General features: G+C 45.1%; 19 non-coding genes across 19 annotated transcripts; all 19 read right to left on the bottom strand.

The window, feature by feature from the left end:
- Positions 1 to 943: 943 nt before the first annotated feature.
- Positions 944 to 1,134, bottom strand: LOC141191200 (U2 spliceosomal RNA). Its single transcript, XR_012265199.1, has one exon. It is a non-coding gene; the product is annotated as a U2 spliceosomal RNA (small nuclear RNA).
- A 1,119-nt stretch (positions 1,135 to 2,253) lies between these two features.
- On the bottom strand, positions 2,254 to 2,444 carry LOC141186961 (U2 spliceosomal RNA). The gene has a single exon (XR_012261191.1). It is a non-coding gene; the product is annotated as a U2 spliceosomal RNA (small nuclear RNA).
- A 1,118-nt stretch (positions 2,445 to 3,562) lies between these two features.
- On the bottom strand, positions 3,563 to 3,753 carry LOC141186962 (U2 spliceosomal RNA). Its single transcript, XR_012261192.1, has one exon. It is a non-coding gene; the product is annotated as a U2 spliceosomal RNA (small nuclear RNA).
- A 1,121-nt stretch (positions 3,754 to 4,874) lies between these two features.
- On the bottom strand, positions 4,875 to 5,065 carry LOC141186963 (U2 spliceosomal RNA). The gene has a single exon (XR_012261193.1). It is a non-coding gene; the product is annotated as a U2 spliceosomal RNA (small nuclear RNA).
- A 1,119-nt stretch (positions 5,066 to 6,184) lies between these two features.
- LOC141186964 (U2 spliceosomal RNA) lies at positions 6,185 to 6,375 on the bottom strand. The gene has a single exon (XR_012261194.1). It is a non-coding gene; the product is annotated as a U2 spliceosomal RNA (small nuclear RNA).
- A 1,121-nt stretch (positions 6,376 to 7,496) lies between these two features.
- Positions 7,497 to 7,687, bottom strand: LOC141186965 (U2 spliceosomal RNA). The gene has a single exon (XR_012261195.1). It is a non-coding gene; the product is annotated as a U2 spliceosomal RNA (small nuclear RNA).
- Positions 7,688 to 8,808: 1,121 nt separating this feature from the next.
- LOC141186967 (U2 spliceosomal RNA) lies at positions 8,809 to 8,999 on the bottom strand. The gene has a single exon (XR_012261196.1). It is a non-coding gene; the product is annotated as a U2 spliceosomal RNA (small nuclear RNA).
- Positions 9,000 to 10,120: 1,121 nt separating this feature from the next.
- On the bottom strand, positions 10,121 to 10,311 carry LOC141186968 (U2 spliceosomal RNA). The gene has a single exon (XR_012261197.1). It is a non-coding gene; the product is annotated as a U2 spliceosomal RNA (small nuclear RNA).
- A 1,125-nt stretch (positions 10,312 to 11,436) lies between these two features.
- LOC141186969 (U2 spliceosomal RNA) lies at positions 11,437 to 11,627 on the bottom strand. Its single transcript, XR_012261198.1, has one exon. It is a non-coding gene; the product is annotated as a U2 spliceosomal RNA (small nuclear RNA).
- A 1,125-nt stretch (positions 11,628 to 12,752) lies between these two features.
- Positions 12,753 to 12,943, bottom strand: LOC141186970 (U2 spliceosomal RNA). Its single transcript, XR_012261199.1, has one exon. It is a non-coding gene; the product is annotated as a U2 spliceosomal RNA (small nuclear RNA).
- A 1,121-nt stretch (positions 12,944 to 14,064) lies between these two features.
- LOC141184545 (U2 spliceosomal RNA) lies at positions 14,065 to 14,255 on the bottom strand. Its single transcript, XR_012259290.1, has one exon. It is a non-coding gene; the product is annotated as a U2 spliceosomal RNA (small nuclear RNA).
- Positions 14,256 to 15,377: 1,122 nt separating this feature from the next.
- On the bottom strand, positions 15,378 to 15,568 carry LOC141184546 (U2 spliceosomal RNA). Its single transcript, XR_012259291.1, has one exon. It is a non-coding gene; the product is annotated as a U2 spliceosomal RNA (small nuclear RNA).
- A 1,119-nt stretch (positions 15,569 to 16,687) lies between these two features.
- Positions 16,688 to 16,878, bottom strand: LOC141184547 (U2 spliceosomal RNA). Its single transcript, XR_012259292.1, has one exon. It is a non-coding gene; the product is annotated as a U2 spliceosomal RNA (small nuclear RNA).
- A 1,121-nt stretch (positions 16,879 to 17,999) lies between these two features.
- On the bottom strand, positions 18,000 to 18,190 carry LOC141184549 (U2 spliceosomal RNA). Its single transcript, XR_012259294.1, has one exon. It is a non-coding gene; the product is annotated as a U2 spliceosomal RNA (small nuclear RNA).
- Positions 18,191 to 19,311: 1,121 nt separating this feature from the next.
- LOC141191367 (U2 spliceosomal RNA) lies at positions 19,312 to 19,502 on the bottom strand. The gene has a single exon (XR_012265364.1). It is a non-coding gene; the product is annotated as a U2 spliceosomal RNA (small nuclear RNA).
- Positions 19,503 to 20,621: 1,119 nt separating this feature from the next.
- LOC141184551 (U2 spliceosomal RNA) lies at positions 20,622 to 20,812 on the bottom strand. The gene has a single exon (XR_012259295.1). It is a non-coding gene; the product is annotated as a U2 spliceosomal RNA (small nuclear RNA).
- A 1,120-nt stretch (positions 20,813 to 21,932) lies between these two features.
- Positions 21,933 to 22,123, bottom strand: LOC141186972 (U2 spliceosomal RNA). Its single transcript, XR_012261201.1, has one exon. It is a non-coding gene; the product is annotated as a U2 spliceosomal RNA (small nuclear RNA).
- Positions 22,124 to 23,241: 1,118 nt separating this feature from the next.
- On the bottom strand, positions 23,242 to 23,432 carry LOC141184552 (U2 spliceosomal RNA). Its single transcript, XR_012259296.1, has one exon. It is a non-coding gene; the product is annotated as a U2 spliceosomal RNA (small nuclear RNA).
- Positions 23,433 to 24,553: 1,121 nt separating this feature from the next.
- On the bottom strand, positions 24,554 to 24,744 carry LOC141184553 (U2 spliceosomal RNA). Its single transcript, XR_012259297.1, has one exon. It is a non-coding gene; the product is annotated as a U2 spliceosomal RNA (small nuclear RNA).
- Between the last annotated feature and the right edge of the window lie 24 nt (positions 24,745 to 24,768).

A 24,768-nucleotide genomic window follows, 5' to 3' on the forward strand; every position in this document is an offset into this window, starting at 1 on the left:
CACCTCTTTTAGCACAGTACCCTCAACCCCCGGCTGTTCCTACCCGCCTCAACACCGTTGGAAGGGAGGAGAACCAATTAAGGCGGGGGGGGGTGGAACGAGCAGCTGTCTACCCTTAGCAGGAGGGTTGCTGATTAATTACCTCTCCTGCTGCTGCTGCTGCTGGCTGTCCAGCAGCAGACTGAAGGTGGCTGCTGCTGTGCGCAGGTATATAAAGGCTCAGAGCCTATTATGACATGCGCAGCCAGCGTTCCATTGCCACATTCCGTCTACTGCAGGCGGGATACCTGGATGGCTGAATGTCACTGAGAAGCTCACAGAGACCGCCATAAGCAACAGTTTAAAAGAATGCCACAGACTAATCAACCAAACTTTTTGGGTTGGTTTCTCTTTTATAGTCTGCAGGCATTAAATGAAAGAAGTCAGTGTTCCAGCAGAGGGAGACAACGTTTCAGAAAAGGCATTGTAGCAAACCAAAAAAGAAATTTTAAGCGCAGCAGAGTAACCAGCTCACATACCTGTTAGCTCAGGTGAGTTTAAAAGGCTGCTGTTGATAACAAGGGCATTTGCTAAATAGATGGTGTGTGTGCAACAATATACTGAAAGGTCAATTATATTGTGCAGCTTATCTCACCACCTGTAGTTATTTAGGTGAAAGCTCCAAAATGCTTGCCTAATATGTCTGTTTATCCAAAAGGAAGTATAGAGGGAGAGCTAGATAGATAGCATTGCATTACATTACATTACATGGCAATGCAATGCACAGTTGCTGAAGTTGAACCAAAATGAGCTTGTCATCTGGCTTCTGCAACTTTTAACATGAAAAATCCAATGAGGAGAAGAAAAGCAAAGCCAAAGAGTCCATCCCAAAATCCGACAAACAAGCAAAATGAACAAAAAGCATTGAATTCAATTCTTTCTGATTTTAGAAACTGCATTAAAGAAGGGGTGCACCGGTCCTGGAGATACTGCAATACCAGGTCAATGCGTGGAGTGGACAGAGCAAGCTCTTTTTCCATCTCCCTGTTCTAAAAATCCATTTAATATATGGTCCCCAGATAGGGGACGTATCAGATATTAAACTGATAAGAACAGATACTACACTTGATCTTAGCCAAAAGGCCAAGAAGCGATAACCAGAATTGGTTTCCGACTACGGTGCCACCCAAGGATTCTGAAAAGTCCATTTGTGGAGATGGCCACCTGGACTCCCGTTAAGAAGACATGCTGTCAACCTCTAGATCCCTCACATGCCTGCACTTTTCGGCTTGCTGCTGCTGCAATCCACGCGTTTTAGATCTGCATAACTCCACCTCTTTTAGCACAGTACCCTCAACCCCCGGCTGTTCCTACCCGCCTCAACACCGTTGGAAGGGAGGAGAACCAATTAAGGCGGGGGGGGGTGGAACGAGCAGCTGTCTACCCTTAGCAGGAGGGTTGCTGATTAATTACCTCTCCTGCTGCTGCTGCTGCTGGCTGTCCAGCAGCAGACTGAAGGTGGCTGATGCTGTGCGCAGGTATATAAAGGCTCAGAGCCTATTATGACACGCGCAGCCAGCGTTCCATTGCCACATTCCGTCTACTGCAGGCGGGATACCTGGATGGCTGAATGTCACTGAGAAGCTCACAGAGACCGCCATAAGCAACAGTTTAAAAGAATGCCACAGACTAATCAACCAAACTTTTTGGGTTGGTTTCTCTTTTATAGTCTGCAGGCATTAAATGAAAGAAGTCAGTGTTCCAGCAGAGGGAGACAACGTTTCAGAAAAGGCATTGTAGCAAACCAAAAAAGAAATTTTAAGCGCAGCAGAGTAACCAGCTCACATACCTGTTAGCTCAGGTGAGTTTAAAAGGCTGCTGTTGATAACAAGGGCATTTGCTAAATAGATGGTGTGTGTGCAACAATATACTGAAAGGTCAATTATATTGTGCAGCTTATCTCACCACCTGTAGTTATTTAGGTGAAAGCTCCAAAATGCTTGCCTAATATGTCTGTTTATCCAAAAGGAAGTATAGAGGGAGAGCTAGATAGATAGCATTGCATTACATTACATTACATGGCAATGCAATGCACAGTTGCTGAAGTTGAACCAAAATGAGCTTGTCATCTGGCTTCTGCAACTTTTAACATGAAAAATCCAATGAGGAGAAGAAAAGCAAAGCCAAAGAGTCCATCCCAAAATCCGACAAACAAGCAAAATGAACAAAAAGCATTGAATTCAATTCTTTCTGATTTTAGAAACTGCATTAAAGAAGGGGTGCACCGGTCCTGGAGATACTGCAATACCAGGTCAATGCGTGGAGTGGACAGAGCAAGCTCTTTTTCCATCTCCCTGTTCTAAAAATCCATTTAATATATGGTCCCCAGATAGGGGACGTATCAGATATTAAACTGATAAGAACAGATACTACACTTGATCTTAGCCAAAAGGCCGAGAAGCGATAACCAGAATTGGTTTCCGACTACGGTGCCACCCAAGGATTCTGAAAAGTCCATTTGTGGAGATGGCCACCTGGACTCCCGTTAAGAAGACATGCTGTCAACCTCTAGATCCCTCACATGCCTGCACTTTTCGGCTTGCTGCTGCTGCAATCCACGCGTTTTAGATCTGCATAACTCCACCTCTTTTAGCACAGTACCCTCAACCCCCGGCTGTTCCCACCCGCCTCAACACCGTTGGAAGGGAGGAGAACCAATTAAGGCGGGGGGGGTGGAACGAGCAGCTGTCTACCCTTAGCAGGAGGGTTGCTGATTAATTACCTCTCCTGCTGCTGCTGCTGCTGGCTGTCCAGCAGCAGACTGAAGGTGGCTGCTGCTGTGCGCAGGTATATAAAGGCTCAGAGCCTATTATGACACGCGCAGCCAGCGTTCCATTGCCACATTCCGTCTACTGCAGGCGGGATACCTGGATGGCTGAATGTCACTGAGAAGCTCACAGAGACCGCCATAAGCAACAGTTTAAAAGAATGCCACAGACTAATCAACCAAACTTTTTGGGTTGGTTTCTCTTTTATAGTCTGCAGGCATTAAATGAAAGAAGTCAGTGTTCCAGCAGAGGGAGACAACGTTTCAGAAAAGGCATTGTAGCAAACCAAAAAAGAAATTTTAAGCGCAGCAGAGTAACCAGCTCACATACCTGTTAGCTCAGGTGAGTTTAAAAGGCTGCTGTTGATAACAAGGGCATTTGCTAAATAGATGGTGTGTGTGCAACAATATACTGAAAGGTCAATTATATTGTGCAGCTTATCTCACCACCTGTAGTTATTTAGGTGAAAGCTCCAAAATGCTTGCCTAATATGTCTGTTTATCCAAAAGGAAGTATAGAGGGAGAGCTAGATAGATAGCATTGCATTACATTACATTACATGGCAATGCAATGCACAGTTGCTGAAGTTGAACCAAAATGAGCTTGTCATCTGGCTTCTGCAACTTTTAACATGAAAAATCCAATGAGGAGAAGAAAAGCAAAGCCAAAGAGTCCATCCCAAAATCCGACAAACAAGCAAAATGAACAAAAAGCATTGAATTCAATTCTTTCTGATTTTAGAAACTGCATTAAAGAAGGGGTGCACCGGTCCTGGAGATACTGCAATACCAGGTCAATGCGTGGAGTGGACAGAGCAAGCTCTTTTTCCATCTCCCTGTTCTAAAAATCCATTTAATATATGGTCCCCAGATAGGGGACGTATCAGATATTAAACTGATAAGAACAGATACTACACTTGATCTTAGCCAAAAGGCCGAGAAGCGATAACCAGAATTGGTTTCCGACTACGGTGCCACCCAAGGATTCTGAAAAGTCCATTTGTGGAGATGGCCACCTGGACTCCCGTTAAGAAGACATGCTGTCAACCTCTAGATCCCTCACATGCCTGCACTTTTCGGCTTGCTGCTGCTGCAATCCACGCGTTTTAGATCTGCATAACTCCACCTCTTTTAGCACAGTACCCTCAACCCCCGGCTGTTCCCACCCGCCTCAACACCGTTGGAAGGGAGGAGAACCAATTAAGGCGGGGGGGGGGGTGGAACGAGCAGCTGTCTACCCTTAGCAGGAGGGTTGCTGATTAATTACCTCTCCTGCTGCTGCTGCTGCTGGCTGTCCAGCAGCAGACTGAAGGTGGCTGCTGCTGTGCGCAGGTATATAAAGGCTCAGAGCCTATTATGACACGCGCAGCCAGCGTTCCATTGCCACATTCCGTCTACTGCAGGCGGGATACCTGGATGGCTGAATGTCACTGAGAAGCTCACAGAGACCGCCATAAGCAACAGTTTAAAAGAATGCCACAGACTAATCAACCAAACTTTTTGGGTTGGTTTCTCTTTTATAGTCTGCAGGCATTAAATGAAAGAAGTCAGTGTTCCAGCAGAGGGAGACAACGTTTCAGAAAAGGCATTGTAGCAAACCAAAAAAGAAATTTTAAGCGCAGCAGAGTAACCAGCTCACATACCTGTTAGCTCAGGTGAGTTTAAAAGGCTGCTGTTGATAACAAGGGCATTTGCTAAATAGATGGTGTGTGTGCAACAATATACTGAAAGGTCAATTATATTGTGCAGCTTATCTCACCACCTGTAGTTATTTAGGTGAAAGCTCCAAAATGCTTGCCTAATATGTCTGTTTATCCAAAAGGAAGTATAGAGGGAGAGCTAGATAGATAGCATTGCATTACATTACATTACATGGCAATGCAATGCACAGTTGCTGAAGTTGAACCAAAATGAGCTTGTCATCTGGCTTCTGCAACTTTTAACATGAAAAATCCAATGAGGAGAAGAAAAGCAAAGCCAAAGAGTCCATCCCAAAATCCGACAAACAAGCAAAATGAACAAAAAGCATTGAATTCAATTCTTTCTGATTTTAGAAACTGCATTAAAGAAGGGGTGCACCGGTCCTGGAGATACTGCAATACCAGGTCAATGCGTGGAGTGGACAGAGCAAGCTCTTTTTCCATCTCCCTGTTCTAAAAATCCATTTAATATATGGTCCCCAGATAGGGGACGTATCAGATATTAAACTGATAAGAACAGATACTACACTTGATCTTAGCCAAAAGGCCGAGAAGCGATAACCAGAATTGGTTTCCGACTACGGTGCCACCCAAGGATTCTGAAAAGTCCATTTGTGGAGATGGCCACCTGGACTCCCGTTAAGAAGACATGCTGTCAACCTCTAGATCCCTCACATGCCTGCACTTTTCGGCTTGCTGCTGCTGCAATCCACGCGTTTTAGATCTGCATAACTCCACCTCTTTTAGCACAGTACCCTCAACCCCCGGCTGTTCCCACCCGCCTCAACACCGTTGGAAGGGAGGAGAACCAATTAAGGCGGGGGGGGGTGGAACGAGCAGCTGTCTACCCTTAGCAGGAGGGTTGCTGATTAATTACCTCTCCTGCTGCTGCTGCTGCTGGCTGTCCAGCAGCAGACTGAAGGTGGCTGCTGCTGTGCGCAGGTATATAAAGGCTCAGAGCCTATTATGACACGCGCAGCCAGCGTTCCATTGCCACATTCCGTCTACTGCAGGCGGGATACCTGGATGGCTGAATGTCACTGAGAAGCTCACAGAGACCGCCATAAGCAACAGTTTAAAAGAATGCCACAGACTAATCAACCAAACTTTTTGGGTTGGTTTCTCTTTTATAGTCTGCAGGCATTAAATGAAAGAAGTCAGTGTTCCAGCAGAGGGAGACAACGTTTCAGAAAAGGCATTGTAGCAAACCAAAAAAGAAATTTTAAGCGCAGCAGAGTAACCAGCTCACATACCTGTTAGCTCAGGTGAGTTTAAAAGGCTGCTGTTGATAACAAGGGCATTTGCTAAATAGATGGTGTGTGTGCAACAATATACTGAAAGGTCAATTATATTGTGCAGCTTATCTCACCACCTGTAGTTATTTAGGTGAAAGCTCCAAAATGCTTGCCTAATATGTCTGTTTATCCAAAAGGAAGTATAGAGGGAGAGCTAGATAGATAGCATTGCATTACATTACATTACATGGCAATGCAATGCACAGTTGCTGAAGTTGAACCAAAATGAGCTTGTCATCTGGCTTCTGCAACTTTTAACATGAAAAATCCAATGAGGAGAAGAAAAGCAAAGCCAAAGAGTCCATCCCAAAATCCGACAAACAAGCAAAATGAACAAAAAGCATTGAATTCAATTCTTTCTGATTTTAGAAACTGCATTAAAGAAGGGGTGCACCGGTCCTGGAGATACTGCAATACCAGGTCAATGCGTGGAGTGGACAGAGCAAGCTCTTTTTCCATCTCCCTGTTCTAAAAATCCATTTAATATATGGTCCCCAGATAGGGGACGTATCAGATATTAAACTGATAAGAACAGATACTACACTTGATCTTAGCCAAAAGGCCGAGAAGCGATAACCAGAATTGGTTTCCGACTACGGTGCCACCCAAGGATTCTGAAAAGTCCATTTGTGGAGATGGCCACCTGGACTCCCGTTAAGAAGACATGCTGTCAACCTCTAGATCCCTCACATGCCTGCACTTTTCGGCTTGCTGCTGCTGCAATCCACGCGTTTTAGATCTGCATAACTCCACCTCTTTTAGCACAGTACCCTCAACCCCCGGCTGTTCCCACCCGCCTCAACACCGTTGGAAGGGAGGAGAACCAATTAAGGCGGGGGGGGGGGTGGAACGAGCAGCTGTCTACCCTTAGCAGGAGGGTTGCTGATTAATTACCTCTCCTGCTGCTGCTGCTGCTGGCTGTCCAGCAGCAGACTGAAGGTGGCTGCTGCTGTGCGCAGGTATATAAAGGCTCAGAGCCTATTATGACACGCGCAGCCAGCGTTCCATTGCCACATTCCGTCTACTGCAGGCGGGATACCTGGATGGCTGAATGTCACTGAGAAGCTCACAGAGACCGCCATAAGCAACAGTTTAAAAGAATGCCACAGACTAATCAACCAAACTTTTTGGGTTGGTTTCTCTTTTATAGTCTGCAGGCATTAAATGAAAGAAGTCAGTGTTCCAGCAGAGGGAGACAACGTTTCAGAAAAGGCATTGTAGCAAACCAAAAAAGAAATTTTAAGCGCAGCAGAGTAACCAGCTCACATACCTGTTAGCTCAGGTGAGTTTAAAAGGCTGCTGTTGATAACAAGGGCATTTGCTAAATAGATGGTGTGTGTGCAACAATATACTGAAAGGTCAATTATATTGTGCAGCTTATCTCACCACCTGTAGTTATTTAGGTGAAAGCTCCAAAATGCTTGCCTAATATGTCTGTTTATCCAAAAGGAAGTATAGAGGGAGAGCTAGATAGATAGCATTGCATTACATTACATTACATGGCAATGCAATGCACAGTTGCTGAAGTTGAACCAAAATGAGCTTGTCATCTGGCTTCTGCAACTTTTAACATGAAAAATCCAATGAGGAGAAGAAAAGCAAAGCCAAAGAGTCCATCCCAAAATCCGACAAACAAGCAAAATGAACAAAAAGCATTGAATTCAATTCTTTCTGATTTTAGAAACTGCATTAAAGAAGGGGTGCACCGGTCCTGGAGATACTGCAATACCAGGTCAATGCGTGGAGTGGACAGAGCAAGCTCTTTTTCCATCTCCCTGTTCTAAAAATCCATTTAATATATGGTCCCCAGATAGGGGACGTATCAGATATTAAACTGATAAGAACAGATACTACACTTGATCTTAGCCAAAAGGCCGAGAAGCGATAACCAGAATTGGTTTCCGACTACGGTGCCACCCAAGGATTCTGAAAAGTCCATTTGTGGAGATGGCCACCTGGACTCCCGTTAAGAAGACATGCTGTCAACCTCTAGATCCCTCACATGCCTGCACTTTTCGGCTTGCTGCTGCTGCAATCCACGCGTTTTAGATCTGCATAACTCCACCTCTTTTAGCACAGTACCCTCAACCCCCGGCTGTTCCCACCCGCCTCAACACCGTTGGAAGGGAGGAGAACCAATTAAGGCGGGGGGGGGGGTGGAACGAGCAGCTGTCTACCCTTAGCAGGAGGGTTGCTGATTAATTACCTCTCCTGCTGCTGCTGCTGCTGGCTGTCCAGCAGCAGACTGAAGGTGGCTGCTGCTGTGCGCAGGTATATAAAGGCTCAGAGCCTATTATGACACGCGCAGCCAGCGTTCCATTGCCACATTCCGTCTACTGCAGGCGGGATACCTGGATGGCTGAATGTCACTGAGAAGCTCACAGAGACCGCCATAAGCAACAGTTTAAAAGAATGCCACAGACTAATCAACCAAACTTTTTGGGTTGGTTTCTCTTTTATAGTCTGCAGGCATTAAATGAAAGAAGTCAGTGTTCCAGCAGAGGGAGACAACGTTTCAGAAAAGGCATTGTAGCAAACCAAAAAAGAAATTTTAAGCGCAGCAGAGTAACCAGCTCACATACCTGTTAGCTCAGGTGAGTTTAAAAGGCTGCTGTTGATAACAAGGGCATTTGCTAAATAGATGGTGTGTGTGCAACAATATACTGAAAGGTCAATTATATTGTGCAGCTTATCTCACCACCTGTAGTTATTTAGGTGAAAGCTCCAAAATGCTTGCCTAATATGTCTGTTTATCCAAAAGGAAGTATAGAGGGAGAGCTAGATAGATAGCATTGCATTACATTACATTACATGGCAATGCAATGCACAGTTGCTGAAGTTGAACCAAAATGAGCTTGTCATCTGGCTTCTGCAACTTTTAACATGAAAAATCCAATGAGGAGAAGAAAAGCAAAGCCAAAGAGTCCATCCCAAAATCCGACAAACAAGCAAAATGAACAAAAAGCATTGAATTCAATTCTTTCTGATTTTAGAAACTGCATTAAAGAAGGGGTGCACCGGTCCTGGAGATACTGCAATACCAGGTCAATGCGTGGAGTGGACAGAGCAAGCTCTTTTTCCATCTCCCTGTTCTAAAAATCCATTTAATATATGGTCCCCAGATAGGGGACGTATCAGATATTAAACTGATAAGAACAGATACTACACTTGATCTTAGCCAAAAGGCCGAGAAGCGATAACCAGAATTGGTTTCCGACTACGGTGCCACCTAAGGATTCTGAAAAGTCCATTTGTGGAGATGGCCACCTGGACTCCCGTTAAGAAGACATGCTGTCAACCTCTAGATCCCTCACATGCCTGCACTTTTCGGCTTGCTGCTGCTGCAATCCACGCGTTTTAGATCTGCATAACTCCACCTCTTTTAGCACAGTACCCTCAACCCCCGGCTGTTCCCACCCGCCTCAACACCGTTGGAAGGGAGGAGAACCAATTAAGGCGGGGGGGGGGGTGGAACGAGCAGCTGTCTACCCTTAGCAGGAGGGTTGCTGATTAATTACCTCTCCTGCTGCTGCTGCTGCTGGCTGTCCAGCAGCAGACTGAAGGTGGCTGCTGCTGTGCGCAGGTATATAAAGGCTCAGAGCCTATTATGACACGCGCAGCCAGCGTTCCATTGCCACATTCCGTCTACTGCAGGCGGGATACCTGGATGGCTGAATGTCACTGAGAAGCTCACAGAGACCGCCATAAGCAACAGTTTAAAAGAATGCCACAGACTAATCAACCAAACTTTTTGGGTTTGTTTCTCTTTTATAGTCTGCAGGCATTAAATGAAAGAAGTCAGTGTTCCAGCAGAGGGAGACAACGTTTCAGAAAAGGCATTGTAGCAAACCAAAAAAGAAATTTTAAGCGCAGCAGAGTAACCAGCTCACATACGTGTTAGCTCAGGTGAGTTTAAAAGGCTGCTGTTGATAACAAGGGCATTTGCTAAATAGATGGTGTGTGTGCAACAATATACTGAAAGGTCAATTATATTGTGCAGCTTATCTCACCACCTGTAGTTATTTAGGTGAAAGCTCCAAAATGCTTGCCTAATATGTCTGTTTATCCAAAAGGAAGTATAGAGGGAGAGCTAGATAGATAGCATTGCATTACATTACATTACATGGCAATGCAATGCACAGTTGCTGAAGTTGAACCAAAATGAGCTTGTCATCTGGCTTCTGCAACTTTTAACATGAAAAATCCAATGAGGAGAAGAAAAGCAAAGCCAAAGAGTCCATCCCAAAATCCGACAAACAAGCAAAATGAACAAAAAGCATTGAATTCAATTCTTTCTGATTTTAGAAACTGCATTAAAGAAGGGGTGCACCGGTCCTGGAGATACTGCAATACCAGGTCAATGCGTGGAGTGGACAGAGCAAGCTCTTTTTCCATCTCCCTGTTCTAAAAATCCATTTAATATATGGTCCCCAGATAGGGGACGTATCAGATATTAAACTGATAAGAACAGATACTACACTTGATCTTAGCCAAAAGGCCGAGAAGCGATAACCAGAATTGGTTTCCGACTACGGTGCCACCCAAGGATTCTGAAAAGTCCATTTGTGGAGATGGCCACCTGGACTCCCGTTAAGAAGACATGCTGTCAACCTCTAGATCCCTCACATACCTGCACTTTTCGGCTTGCTGCTGCTGCAATCCACGCGTTTTAGATCTGCATAACTCCACCTCTTTTAGCACAGTACCCTCAACCCCCGGCTGTTCCCACCCGCCTCAACACCGTTGGAAAGGAGGAGAACCAATTAAGGCGGGGGGGGGGGGGGGTGGAACGAGCAGCTGTCTACCCTTAGCAGGAGGGTTGCTGATTAATTACCTCTCCTGCTGCTGCTGCTGCTGGCTGTCCAGCAGCAGACTGAAGGTGGCTGCTGCTGTGCGCAGGTATATAAAGGCTCAGAGCCTATTATGACACGCGCAGCCAGCGTTCCATTGCCACATTCCGTCTACTGCAGGCGGGATACCTGGATGGCTGAATGTCACTGAGAAGCTCACAGAGACCGCCATAAGCAACAGTTTAAAAGAATGCCACAGACTAATCAACCAAACTTTTTGGGTTGGTTTCTCTTTTATAGTCTGCAGGCATTAAATGAAAGAAGTCAGTGTTCCAGCAGAGGGAGACAACGTTTCAGAAAAGGCATTGTAGCAAACCAAAAAAGAAATTTTAAGCGCAGCAGAGTAACCAGCTCACATACCTGTTAGCTCAGGTGAGTTTAAAAGGCTGCTGTTGATAACAAGGGCATTTGCTAAATAGATGGTGTGTGTGCAACAATATACTGAAAGGTCAATTATATTGTGCAGCTTATCTCACCACCTGTAGTTATTTAGGTGAAAGCTCCAAAATGCTTGCCTAATATGTCTGTTTATCCAAAAGGAAGTATAGAGGGAGAGCTAGATAGATAGCATTGCATTACATTACATTACATGGCAATGCAATGCACAGTTGCTGAAGTTGAACCAAAATGAGCTTGTCATCTGGCTTCTGCAACTTTTAACATGAAAAATCCAATGAGGAGAAGAAAAGCAAAGCCAAAGAGTCCATCCCAAAATCCGACAAACAAGCAAAATGAACAAAAAGCATTGAATTCAATTCTTTCTGATTTTAGAAACTGCATTAAAGAAGGGGTGCACCGGTCCTGGAGATACTGCAATACCAGGTCAATGCGTGGAGTGGACAGAGCAAGCTCTTTTTCCATCTCCCTGTTCTAAAAATCCATTTAATATATGGTCCCCAGATAGGGGACGTATCAGATATTAAACTGATAAGAACAGATACTACACTTGATCTTAGCCAAAAGGCCGAGAAGCGATAACCAGAATTGGTTTCCGACTACGGTGCCACCCAAGGATTCTGAAAAGTCCATTTGTGGAGATGGCCACCTGGACTCCCGTTAAGAAGACATGCTGTCAACCTCTAGATCCCTCACATACCTGCACTTTTCGGCTTGCTGCTGCTGCAATCCACGCGTTTTAGATCTGCATAACTCCACCTCTTTTAGCACAGTACCCTCAACCCCCGGCTGTTCCCACCCGCCTCAACACCGTTGGAAAGGAGGAGAACCAATTAAGGCGGGGGGGGGGGGGGGTGGAACGAGCAGCTGTCTACCCTTAGCAGGAGGGTTGCTGATTAATTACCTCTCCTGCTGCTGCTGCTGCTGGCTGTCCAGCAGCAGACTGAAGGTGGCTGCTGCTGTGCGCAGGTATATAAAGGCTCAGAGCCTATTATGACACGCGCAGCCAGCGTTCCATTGCCACATTCCGTCTACTGCAGGCAGGATACCTGGATGGCTGAATGTCACTGAGAAGCTCACAGAGACCGCCATAAGCAACAGTTTAAAAGAATGCCACAGACTAATCAACCAAACTTTTTGGGTTGGTTTCTCTTTTATAGTCTGCAGGCATTAAATGAAAGAAGTCAGTGTTCCAGCAGAGGGAGACAACGTTTCAGAAAAGGCATTGTAGCAAACCAAAAAAGAAATTTTAAGCGCAGCAGAGTAACCAGCTCACATACCTGTTAGCTCAGGTGAGTTTAAAAGGCTGCTGTTGATAACAAGGGCATTTGCTAAATAGATGGTGTGTGTGCAACAATATACTGAAAGGTCAATTATATTGTGCAGCTTATCTCACCACCTGTAGTTATTTAGGTGAAAGCTCCAAAATGCTTGCCTAATATGTCTGTTTATCCAAAAGGAAGTATAGAGGGAGAGCTAGATAGATAGCATTGCATTACATTACATTACATGGCAATGCAATGCACAGTTGCTGAAGTTGAACCAAAATGAGCTTGTCATCTGGCTTCTGCAACTTTTAACATGAAAAATCCAATGAGGAAAAGAAAAGCAAAGCCAAAGAGTCCATCCCAAAATCCGACAAACAAGCAAAATGAACAAAAAGCATTGAATTCAATTCTTTCTGATTTTAGAAACTGCATTAAAGAAGGGGTGCACCGGTCCTGGAGATACTGCAATACCAGGTCAATGCGTGGAGTGGACAGAGCAAGCTCTTTTTCCATCTCCCTGTTCTAAAAATCCATTTAATATATGGTCCCCAGATAGGGGACGTATCAGATATTAAACTGATAAGAACAGATACTACACTTGATCTTAGCCAAAAGGCCGAGAAGCGATAACCAGAATTGGTTTCCGACTACGGTGCCACCCAAGGATTCTGAAAAGTCCATTTGTGGAGATGGCCACCTGGACTCCCGTTAAGAAGACATGCTGTCAACCTCTAGATCCCTCACATGCCTGCACTTTTCGGCTTGCTGCTGCTGCAATCCACGCGTTTTAGATCTGCATAACTCCACCTCTTTTAGCACAGTACCCTCAACCCCCGGCTGTTCCCACCCGCCTCAACACCGTTGGAAGGGAGGAGAACCAATTAATGCGGGGGGGGGGGTGGAACGAGCAGCTGTCTACCCTTAGCAGGAGGGTTGCTGATTAATTACCTCTCCTGCTGCTGCTGCTGCTGGCTGTCCAGCAGCAGACTGAAGGTGGCTGCTGCTGTGCGCAGGTATATAAAGGCTCAGAGCCTATTATGACACGCGCAGCCAGCGTTCCATTGCCACATTCCGTCTACTGCAGGCGGGATACCTGGATGGCTGAATGTCACTGAGAAGCTCACAGAGACCGCCATAAGCAACAGTTTAAAAGAATGCCACAGACTAATCAACCAAACTTTTTGGGTTGGTTTCTCTTTTATAGTCTGCAGGCATTAAATGAAAGAAGTCAGTGTTCCAGCAGAGGGAGACAACGTTTCAGAAAAGGCATTGTAGCAAACCAAAAAAGAAATTTTAAGTGCAGCAGAGTAACCAGCTCACATACCTGTTAGCTCAGGTGAGTTTAAAAGGCTGCTGTTGATAACAAGGGCATTTGCTAAATAGATGGTGTGTGTGCAACAATATACTGAAAGGTCAATTATATTGTGCAGCTTATCTCACCACCTGTAGTTATTTAGGTGAAAGCTCCAAAATGCTTGCCTAATATGTCTGTTTATCCAAAAGGAAGTATAGAGGGAGAGCTAGATAGATAGCATTGCATTACATTACATTACATGGCAATGCAATGCACAGTTGCTGAAGTTGAACCAAAATGAGCTTGTCATCTGGCTTCTGCAACTTTTAACATGAAAAATCCAATGAGGAGAAGAAAAGCAAAGCCAAAGAGTCCATCCCAAAATCCGACAAACAAGCAAAATGAACAAAAAGCATTGAATTCAATTCTTTCTGATTTTAGAAACTGCATTAAAGAAGGGGTGCACCGGTCCTGGAGATACTGCAATACCAGGTCAATGCGTGGAGTGGACAGAGCAAGCTCTTTTTCCATCTCCCTGTTCTTAAAATCCATTTAATATATGGTCCCCAGATAGGGGACGTATCAGATATTAAACTGATAAGAACAGATACTACACTTGATCTTAGCCAAAAGGCCGAGAAGCGATAACCAGAATTGGTTTCCGACTACGGTGCCACCCAAGGATTCTGAAAAGTCCATTTGTGGAGATGGCCACCTGGACTCCCGTTAAGAAGACATGCTGTCAACCTCTAGATCCCTCACATGCCTGCACTTTTCGGCTTGCTGCTGCTGCAATCCACGCGTTTTAGATCTGCATAACTCCACCTCTTTTAGCACAGTACCCTCAACCCCTGGCTGTTCCCACCCGCCTCAACACCGTTGGAAGGGAGGAGAACCAATTAAGGCGGGGGGGGGGGGTGGAACGAGCAGCTGTCTACCCTTAGCAGGAGGGTTGCTGATTAATTACCTCTCCTGCTGCTGCTGCTGCTGGCTGTCCAGCAGCAGACTGAAGGTGGCTGCTGCTGTGCGCAGGTATATAAAGGCTCAGAGCCTATTATGACACGCGCAGCCAGCGTTCCATTGCCACATTCCGTCTACTGCAGGCGGGATACCTGGATGGCTGAATGTCACTGAGAAGCTCACAGAGACCGCCATAAGCAACAGTTTAAAAGAATGCCACAGACTAATCAACCAAACTTTTTGGGTTGGTTTCTCTTTTATAGTCTGCAGGCATTAAATGAAAGAAGTCAGTGTTCCAGCAGAGGGAGACAACGTTTCAGAAAAGGCATTGTAGCAAACCAAAAAAGAAATTTTAAGCGCAGCAGAGTAACCAGCTCACATACCTGTTAGCTCAGGTGAGTTTAAAAGGCTGCTGTTGATAACAAGGGCATTTGCTAAATAGATGGTGTGTGTGCAACAATATACTGAAAGGTCAATTATATTGTGCAGCTTATCTCACCACCTGTAGTTATTTAGGTGAAAGCTCCAAAATGCTTGCCTAATATGTCTGTTTATCCAAAAGGAAGTATAGAGGGAGAGCTAGATAGATAGCATTGCATTACATTACATTACATGGCAATGCAATGCACAGTTGCTGAAGTTGAACCAAAATGAGCTTGTCATCTGGCTTCTGCAACTTTTAACATGAAAAATCCAATGAGGAGAAGAAAAGCAAAGCCAAAGAGTCCATCCCAAAATCCGACAAACAAGCAAAATGAACAAAAAGCATTGAATTCAATTCTTTCTGATTTTAGAAACTGCATTAAAGAAGGGGTGCACCGGTCCTGGAGATACTGCAATACCAGGTCAATGCGTGGAGTGGACAGAGCAAGCTCTTTTTCCATCTCCCTGTTCTTAAAATCCATTTAATATATGGTCCCCAGATAGGGGACGTATCAGATATTAAACTGATAAGAACAGATACTACACTTGATCTTAGCCAAAAGGCCGAGAAGCGATAACCAGAATTGGTTTCCGACTACGGTGCCACCCAAGGATTCTGAAAAGTCCATTTGTGGAGATGGCCACCTGGACTCCCGTTAAGAAGACATGCTGTCAACCTCTAGATCCCTCACATGCCTGCACTTTTCGGCTTGCTGCTGCTGCAATCCACGCGTTTTAGATCTGCATAACTCCACCTCTTTTAGCACAGTACCCTCAACCCCCGGCTGTTCCCACCCGCCTCAACACCGTTGGAAGGGAGGAGAACCAATTAAGGCGGGGGGGGGTGGAACGAGCAGCTGTCTACCCTTAGCAGGAGGGTTGCTGATTAATTACCTCTCCTGCTGCTGCTGCTGCTGGCTGTCCAGCAGCAGACTGAAGGTGGCTGCTGCTGTGCACAGGTATATAAAGGCTCAGAGCCTATTATGACACGCGCAGCCAGCGTTCCATTGCCACATTCCGTCTACTGCAGGCGGGATACCTGGATGGCTGAATGTCACTGAGAAGCTCACAGAGACCGCCATAAGCAACAGTTTAAAAGAATGCCACAGACTAATCAACCAAACTTTTTGGGTTGGTTTCTCTTTTATAGTCTGCAGGCATTAAATGAAAGAAGTCAGTGTTCCAGCAGAGGGAGACAACGTTTCAGAAAAGGCATTGTAGCAAACCAAAAAAGAAATTTTAAGCGCAGCAGAGTAACCAGCTCACATACCTGTTAGCTCAGGTGAGTTTAAAAGGCTGCTGTTGATAACAAGGGCATTTGCTAAATAGATGGTGTGTGTGCAACAATATACTGAAAGGTCAATTATATTGTGCAGCTTATCTCACCACCTGTAGTTATTTAGGTGAAAGCTCCAAAATGCTTGCCTAATATGTCTGTTTATCCAAAAGGAAGTATAGAGGGAGAGCTAGATAGATAGCATTGCATTACATTACATTACATGGCAATGCAATGCACAGTTGCTGAAGCTGAACCAAAATGAGCTTGTCATCTGGCTTCTGCAACTTTTAACATGAAAAATCCAATGAGGAGAAGAAAAGCAAAGCCAAAGAGTCCATCCCAAAATCCGACAAACAAGCAAAATGAACAAAAAGCATTGAATTCAATTCTTTCTGATTTTAGAAACTGCATTAAAGAAGGGGTGCACCGGTCCTGGAGATACTGCAATACCAGGTCAATGCGTGGAGTGGACAGAGCAAGCTCTTTTTCCATCTCCCTGTTCTTAAAATCCATTTAATATATGGTCCCCAGATAGGGGACGTATCAGATATTAAACTGATAAGAACAGATACTACACTTGATCTTAGCCAAAAGGCCGAGAAGCGATAACCAGAATTGGTTTCCGACTACGGTGCCACCCAAGGATTCTGAAAAGTCCATTTGTGGAGATGGCCACCTGGACTCCCGTTAAGAAGACATGCTGTCAACCTCTAGATCCCTCACATGCCTGCACTTTTCGGCTTGCTGCTGCTGCAATCCACGCGTTTTAGATCTGCATAACTCCACCTCTTTTAGCACAGTACCCTCAACCCCTGGCTGTTCCCACCCGCCTCAACACCGTTGGAAGGGAGGAGAACCAATTAAGGCGGGGGGGGGGGTGGAACGAGCAGCTGTCTACCCTTAGCAGGAGGGTTGCTGATTAATTACCTCTCCTGCTGCTGCTGCTGCTGGCTGTCCAGCAGCAGACTGAAGGTGGCTGCTGCTGTGCGCAGGTATATAAAGGCTCAGAGCCTATTATGACACGCGCAGCCAGCGTTCCATTGCCACATTCCGTCTACTGCAGGCGGGATACCTGGATGGCTGAATGTCACTGAGAAGCTCACAGAGACCGCCATAAGCAACAGTTTAAAAGAATGCCACAGACTAATCAACCAAACTTTTTGGGTTGGTTTCTCTTTTATAGTCTGCAGGCATTAAATGAAAGAAGTCAGTGTTCCAGCAGAGGGAGACAACGTTTCAGAAAAGGCATTGTAGCAAACCAAAAAAGAAATTTTAAGCGCAGCAGAGTAACCAGCTCACATACCTGTTAGCTCAGGTGAGTTTAAAAGGCTGCTGTTGATAACAAGGGCATTTGCTAAATAGATGGTGTGTGTGCAACAATATACTGAAAGGTCAATTATATTGTGCAGCTTATCTCACCACCTGTAGTTATTTAGGTGAAAGCTCCAAAATGCTTGCCTAATATGTCTGTTTATCCAAAAGGAAGTATAGAGGGAGAGCTAGATAGATGGCATTGCATTACATTACATTACATGGCAATGCAATGCACAGTTGCTGAAGTTGAACCAAAATGAGCTTGTCATCTGGCTTCTGCAACTTTTAACATGAAAAATCCAATGAGGAGAAGAAAAGCAAAGCCAAAGAGTCCATCCCAAAATCCGACAAACAAGCAAAATGAACAAAAAGCATTGAATTCAATTCTTTCTGATTTTAGAAACTGCATTAAAGAAGGGGTGCACCGGTCCTGGAGATACTGCAATACCAGGTCAATGCGTGGAGTGGACAGAGCAAGCTCTTTTTCCATCTCCCTGTTCTTAAAATCCATTTAATATATGGTCCCCAGATAGGGGACGTATCAGATATTAAACTGATAAGAACAGATACTACACTTGATCTTAGCCAAAAGGCCGAGAAGCGATAACCAGAATTGGTTTCCGACTACGGTGCCACCCAAGGATTCTGAAAAGTCCATTTGTGGAGATGGCCACCTGGACTCCCGTTAAGAAGACATGCTGTCAACCTCTAGATCCCTCACATGCCTGCACTTTTCGGCTTGCTGCTGCTGCAATCCACGCGTTTTAGATCTGCATAACTCCACCTCTTTTAGCACAGTACCCTCAACCCCCGGCTGTTCCCACCCGCCTCAACACCGTTGGAAGGGAGGAGAACCAATTAAGGCGGGGGGGGGGGTGGAACGAGCAGCTGTCTACCCTTAGCAGGAGGGTTGCTGATTAATTACCTCTCCTGCTGCTGCTGCTGCTGGCTGTCCAGCAGCAGACTGAAGGTGGCTGCTGCTGTGCGCAGGTATATAAAGGCTCAGAGCCTATTATGACACGCGCAGCCAGCGTTCCATTGCCACATTCCGTCTACTGCAGGCGGGATACCTGGATGGCTGAATGTCACTGAGAAGCTCACAGAGACCGCCATAAGCAACAGTTTAAAAGAATGCCACAGACTAATCAACCAAACTTTTTGGGTTGGTTTCTCTTTTATAGTCTGCAGGCATTAAATGAAAGAAGTCAGTGTTCCAGCAGAGGGAGACAACGTTTCACAAAAGGCATTGTAGCAAACCAAAAAAGAAATTTTAAGCGCAGCAGAGTAACCAGCTCACATACCTGTTAGCTCAGGTGAGTTTAAAAGGCTGCTGTTGATAACAAGGGCATTTGCTAAATAGATGGTGTGTGTGCAACAATATACTGAAAGGTCAATTATATTGTGCAGCTTATCTCACCACCTGTAGTTATTTAGGTGAAAGCTCCAAAATGCTTGCCTAATATGTCTGTTTATCCAAAAGGAAGTATAGAGGGAGAGCTAGATAGATAGCATTGCATTACATTACATTACATGGCAATGCAATGCACAGTTGCTGAAGTTGAACCAAAATGAGCTTGTCATCTGGCTTCTGCAACTTTTAACATGAAAAATCCAATGAGGAGAAGAAAAGCAAAGCCAAAGAGTCCATCCCAAAATCCGACAAACAAGCAAAATGAACAAAAAGCATTGAATTCAATTCTTTCTGATTTTAGAAACTGCATTAAAGAAGGGGTGCACCGGTCCTGGAGATACTGCAATACCAGGTCAATGCGTGGAGTGGAAAGAGCAAGCTCTTTTTCCATCTCCCTGTTCTAAAAATCCATTTAATATATGGTCCCCAGATAGGGGACGTATCAGATATTAAACTGATAAGAACAGATACTACACTTGATCTTAGCCAAAAGGCCGAGAAGCGATAACCAGAATTGGTTTCCGACTACGGTGCCACCCAAGGATTCTGAAAAGTCCATTTGTGGAGATGGCCACCTGGACTCCCGTTAAGAAGACATGCTGTCAACCTCTAGATCCCTCACATGCCTGCACTTTTCGGCTTGCTGCTGCTGCAATCCACGCGTTTTAGATCTGCATAACTCCACCTCTTTTAGCACAGTACCCTCAACCCCCGGCTGTTCCCACCCGCCTCAACACCGTTGGAAGGGAGGAGAACCAATTAAGGCGGGGGGGGGTGGAACGAGCAGCTGTCTACCCTTAGCAGGAGGGTTGCTGATTAATTACCTCTCCTGCTGCTGCTGCTGCTGGCTGTCCAGCAGCAGACTGAAGGTGGCTGCTGCTGTGCGCAGGTATATAAAGGCTCAGAGCCTATTATGACACGCGCAGCCAGCGTTCCATTGCCACATTCCGTCTACTGCAGGCGGGATACCTGGATGGCTGAATGTCACTGAGAAGCTCACAGAGACCGCCATAAGCAACAGTTTAAAAGAATGCCACAGACTAATCAACCAAACTTTTTGGGTTGGTTTCTCTTTTATAGTCTGCAGGCATTAAATGAAAGAAGTCAGTGTTCCAGCAGAGGGAGACAACGTTTCAGAAAAGGCATTGTAGCAAACCAAAAAAGAAATTTTAAGCGCAGCAGAGTAACCAGCTCACATACCTGTTAGCTCAGGTGAGTTTAAAAGGCTGCTGTTGATAACAAGGGCATTTGCTAAATAGATGGTGTGTGTGCAACAATATACTGAAAGGTCAATTATATTGTGCAGCTTATCTCACCACCTGTAGTTATTTAGGTGAAAGCTCCAAAATGCTTGCCTAATATGTCTGTTTATCCAAAAGGAAGTATAGAGGGAGAGCTAGATAGATAGCATTGCATTACATTACATTACATGGCAATGCAATGCACAGTTGCTGAAGTTGAACCAAAATGAGCTTGTCATCTGGCTTCTGCAACTTTTAACATGAAAAATCCAATGAGGAGAAGAAAAGCAAAGCCAAAGAGTCCATCCCAAAATCCGACAAACAAGCAAAATGAACAAAAAGCATTGAATTCAATTCTTTCTGATTTTAGAAACTGCATTAAAGAAGGGGTGCACCGGTCCTGGAGATACTGCAATACCAGGTCAATGCGTGGAGTGGACAGAGCAAGCTCTTTTTCCATCTCCCTGTTCTTAAAATCCATTTAATATATGGTCCCCAGATAGGGGACGTATCAGATATTAAACTGATAAGAACAGATACTACACTTGATCTTAGCCAAAAGGCCGAGAAGCGATAACCAGAATTGGTTTCCGACTACGGTGCCACCCAAGGATTCTGAAAAGTCCATTTGTGGAGATGGCCACCTGGACTCCCGTTAAGAAGACATGCTGTCAACCTCTAGATCCCTCACATGCCTGCACTTTTCGGCTTGCTGCTGCTGCAATCCACGCGTTTTAGATCTGCATAACTCCACCTCTTTTAGCACAGTACCCTCAACCCCCGGCTGTTCCCACCCGCCTCAACACCGTTGGAAGGGAGGAGAACCAATTAAGGCGGGGGGGGGGTGGAACGAGCAGCTGTCTACCCTTAGCAGGAGGGTTGCTGATTAATTACCTCTCCTGCTGCTGCTGCTGCTGGCTGTCCAGCAGCAGACTGAAGGTGGCTGCTGCTGTGCGCAGGTATATAAAGGCTCAGAGCCTATTATGACACGCGCAGCCAGCGTTCCATTGCCACATTCCGTCTACTGCAGGCGGGATACCTGGATGGCTGAATGTCACTGAGAAGCTCACAGAGACCGCCATAAGCAACAGTTTAAAAGAATGCCACAGACTAATCAACCAAACTTTTTGGGTTGGTTTCTCTTTTATAGTCTGCAGGCATTAAATGAAAGAAGTCAGTGTTCCAGCAGAGGGAGACAACGTTTCACAAAAGGCATTGTAGCAAACCAAAAAAGAAATTTTAAGCGCAGCAGAGTAACCAGCTCACATACCTGTTAGCTCAGGTGAGTTTAAAAGGCTGCTGTTGATAACAAGGGCATTTGCTAAATAGATGGTGTGTGTGCAACAATATACTGAAAGGTCAATTATATTGTGCAGCTTATCTCACCACCTGTAGTTATTTAGGTGAAAGCTCCAAAATGCTTGCCTAATATGTCTGTTTATCCAAAAGGAAGTATAGAGGGAGAGCTAGATAGATAGCATTGCATTACATTACATTACATGGCAATGCAATGCACAGTTGCTGAAGTTGAACCAAAATGAGCTTGTCATCTGGCTTCTGCAACTTTTAACATGAAAAATCCAATGAGGAGAAGAAAAGCAAAGCCAAAGAGTCCATCCCAAAATCCGACAAACAAGCAAAATGAACAAAAAGCATTGAATTCAATTCTTTCTGATTTTAGAAACTGCATTAAAGAAGGGGTGCACCGGTCCTGGAGATACTGCAATACCAGGTCAATGCGTGGAGTGGACAGAGCAAGCTCTTTTTCCATCTCCCTGTTCTAAAAATCCATTTAATATATGGTCCCCAGATAGGGGACGTATCAGATATTAAACTGATAAGAACAGATACTACACTTGATCTTAGCCAAAAGGCCGAGAAGCGATAACCAGAATTGGTTTCCGACTACGGTGCCACCCAAGGATTCTGAAAAGTCCATTTGTGGAGATGGCCACCTGGACTCCCGTTAAGAAGACATGCTGTCAACCTCTAGATCCCTCACATGCCTGCACTTTTCGGCTTGCTGCTGCTGCAATCCACGCGTTTTAGATCTGCATAACTCCACCTCTTTTAGCACAGTACCCTCAACCCCCGGCTGTTCCCACCCGCCTCAACACCGTTGGAAGGGAGGAGAACCAATTAAGGCGGGGGGGGTGGAACGAGCAGCTGTCTACCCTTAGCAGGAGGGTTGCTGATTAATTACCTCTCCTGCTGCTGCTGCTGCTGGCTGTCCAGCAGCAGACTGAAGGTGGCTGCTGCTGTGCGCAGGTATATAAAGGCTCAGAGCCTATTATGACACGCGCAGCCAGCGTTCCATTGCCACATTCCGTCTACTGCAGGCGGGATACCTGGATGGCTGAATGTCACTGAGAAGCTCACAGAGACCGCCATAAGCAACAGTTTAAAAGAATGCCACAGACTAATCAACCAAACTTTTTGGGTTGGTTTCTCTTTTATAGTCTGCAGGCATTAAATGAAAGAAGTCAGTGTTCCAGCAGAGGGAGACAACGTTTCAGAAAAGGCATTGTAGCAAACCAAAAAAGAAATTTTAAGCGCAGCAGAGTAACCAGCTCACATACCTGTTAGCTCAGGTGAGTTTAAAAGGCTGCTGTTGATAACAAGGGCATTTGCTAAATAGATGGTGTGTGTGCAACAATATACTGAAAGGTCAATTATATTGTGCAGCTTATCTCACCACCTGTAGTTATTTAGGTGAAAGCTCCAAAATGCTTGCCTAATATGTCTGTTTATCCAAAAGGAAGTATAGAGGGAGAGCTAGATAGATAGCATTGCATTACATTACATTACATGGCAATGCAATGCACAGTTGCTGAAGTTGAACCAAAATGAGCTTGTCATCTGGCTTCTGCAACTTTTAACATGAAAAATCCAATGAGGAGAAGAAAAGCAAAGCCAAAGAGTCCATCCCAAAATCCGACAAACAAGCAAAATGAACAAAAAGCATTGAATTCAATTCTTTCTGATTTTAGAAACTGCATTAAAGAAGGGGTGCACCGGTCCTGGAGATACTGCAATACCAGGTCAATGCGTGGAGTGGACAGAGCAAGCTCTTTTTCCATCTCCCTGTTCTTAAAATCCATTTAATATATGGTCCCCAGATAGGGGACGTATCAGATATTAAACTGATAAGAACAGATACTACACTTGATCTTAGCCAAAAGGCCGAGAAGCGATAACCAGAATTGGTTTCCGACTACGGTGCCACCCAAGGATTCTGAAAAGTCCATTTGTGGAGATGGCCACCTGGACTCCCGTTAAGAAGACATGCTGTCAACCTCTAGATCCCTCACATGCCTGCACTTTTCGGCTTGCTGCTGCTGCAATCCACGCGTTTTAGATCTGCATAACTCCACCTCTTTTAGCACAGTACCCTCAACCCCTGGCTGTTCCCACCCGCCTCAACACCGTTGGAAGGGAGGAGAACCAATTAAGGCGGGGGGGGGGGTGGAACGAGCAGCTGTCTACCCTTAGCAGGATGGTTGCTGATTAATTACCTCTCCTGCTGCTGCTGCTGCTGGCTGTCCAGCAGCAGACTGAAGGTGGCTGCTGCTGTGCGCAGGTATATAAAGGCTCAGAGCCTATTATGACACGCGCAGCCAGCGTTCCATTGCCACATTCCGTCTACTGCAGGCGGGATACCTGGATGGCTGAATGTCACTGAGAAGCTCACAGAGACCGCCATAAGCAACAGTTTAAAAGAATGCCACAGACTAATCAACCAAACTTTTTGGGTTGGTTTCTCTTTTATAGTCTGCAGGCATTAAATGAAAGAAGTCAGTGTTCCAGCAGAGGGAGACAACGTTTCAGAAAAGGCATTGTAGCAAACCAAAAAAGAAATTTTAAGCGCAGCAGAGTAACCAGCTCACATACCTGTTAGCTCAGGTGAGTTTAAAAGGCTGCTGTTGATAACAAGGGCATTTGCTAAATAGATGGTGTGTGTGCAACAATATACTGAAAGGTCAATTATATTGTGCAGCTTATCTCACCACCTGTAGTTATTTAGGTGAAAGCTCCAAAATGCTTGCCTAATATGTCTGTTTATCCAAAAGGAAGTATAGAGGGAGAGCTAGATAGATGGCATTGCATTACATTACATTACATGGCAATGCAATGCACAGTTGCTGAAGTTGAACCAAAATGAGCTTGTCATCTGGCTTCTGCAACTTTTAACATGAAAAATCCAATGAGGAGAAGAAAAGCAAAGCCAAAGAGTCCATCCCAAAATCCGACAAACAAGCAAAATGAACAAAAAGCATTGAATTCAATTCTTTCTGATTTTAGAAACTGCATTAAAGAAGGGGTGCACCGGTCCTGGAGATACTGCAATACCAGGTCAATGCGTGGAGTGGACAGAGCAAGCTCTTTTTCCATCTCCCTGTTCTTAAAATCCATTTAATATATGGTCCCCAGATAGGGGACGTATCAGATATTAAACTGATAAGAACAGATACTACACTTGATCTTAGCCAAAAGGCCGAGAAGCGATAACCAGAATTGGTTTCCGACTACG

Source organism: Phyllobates terribilis, unplaced genomic scaffold (genome assembly GCF_046119375.1).
Source record: "Phyllobates terribilis strain yellow unplaced genomic scaffold, ASM4611937v1 Scaffold_40__1_contigs__length_11209783, whole genome shotgun sequence".
NCBI lineage: Eukaryota > Metazoa > Chordata > Amphibia > Anura > Dendrobatidae > Phyllobates > Phyllobates terribilis.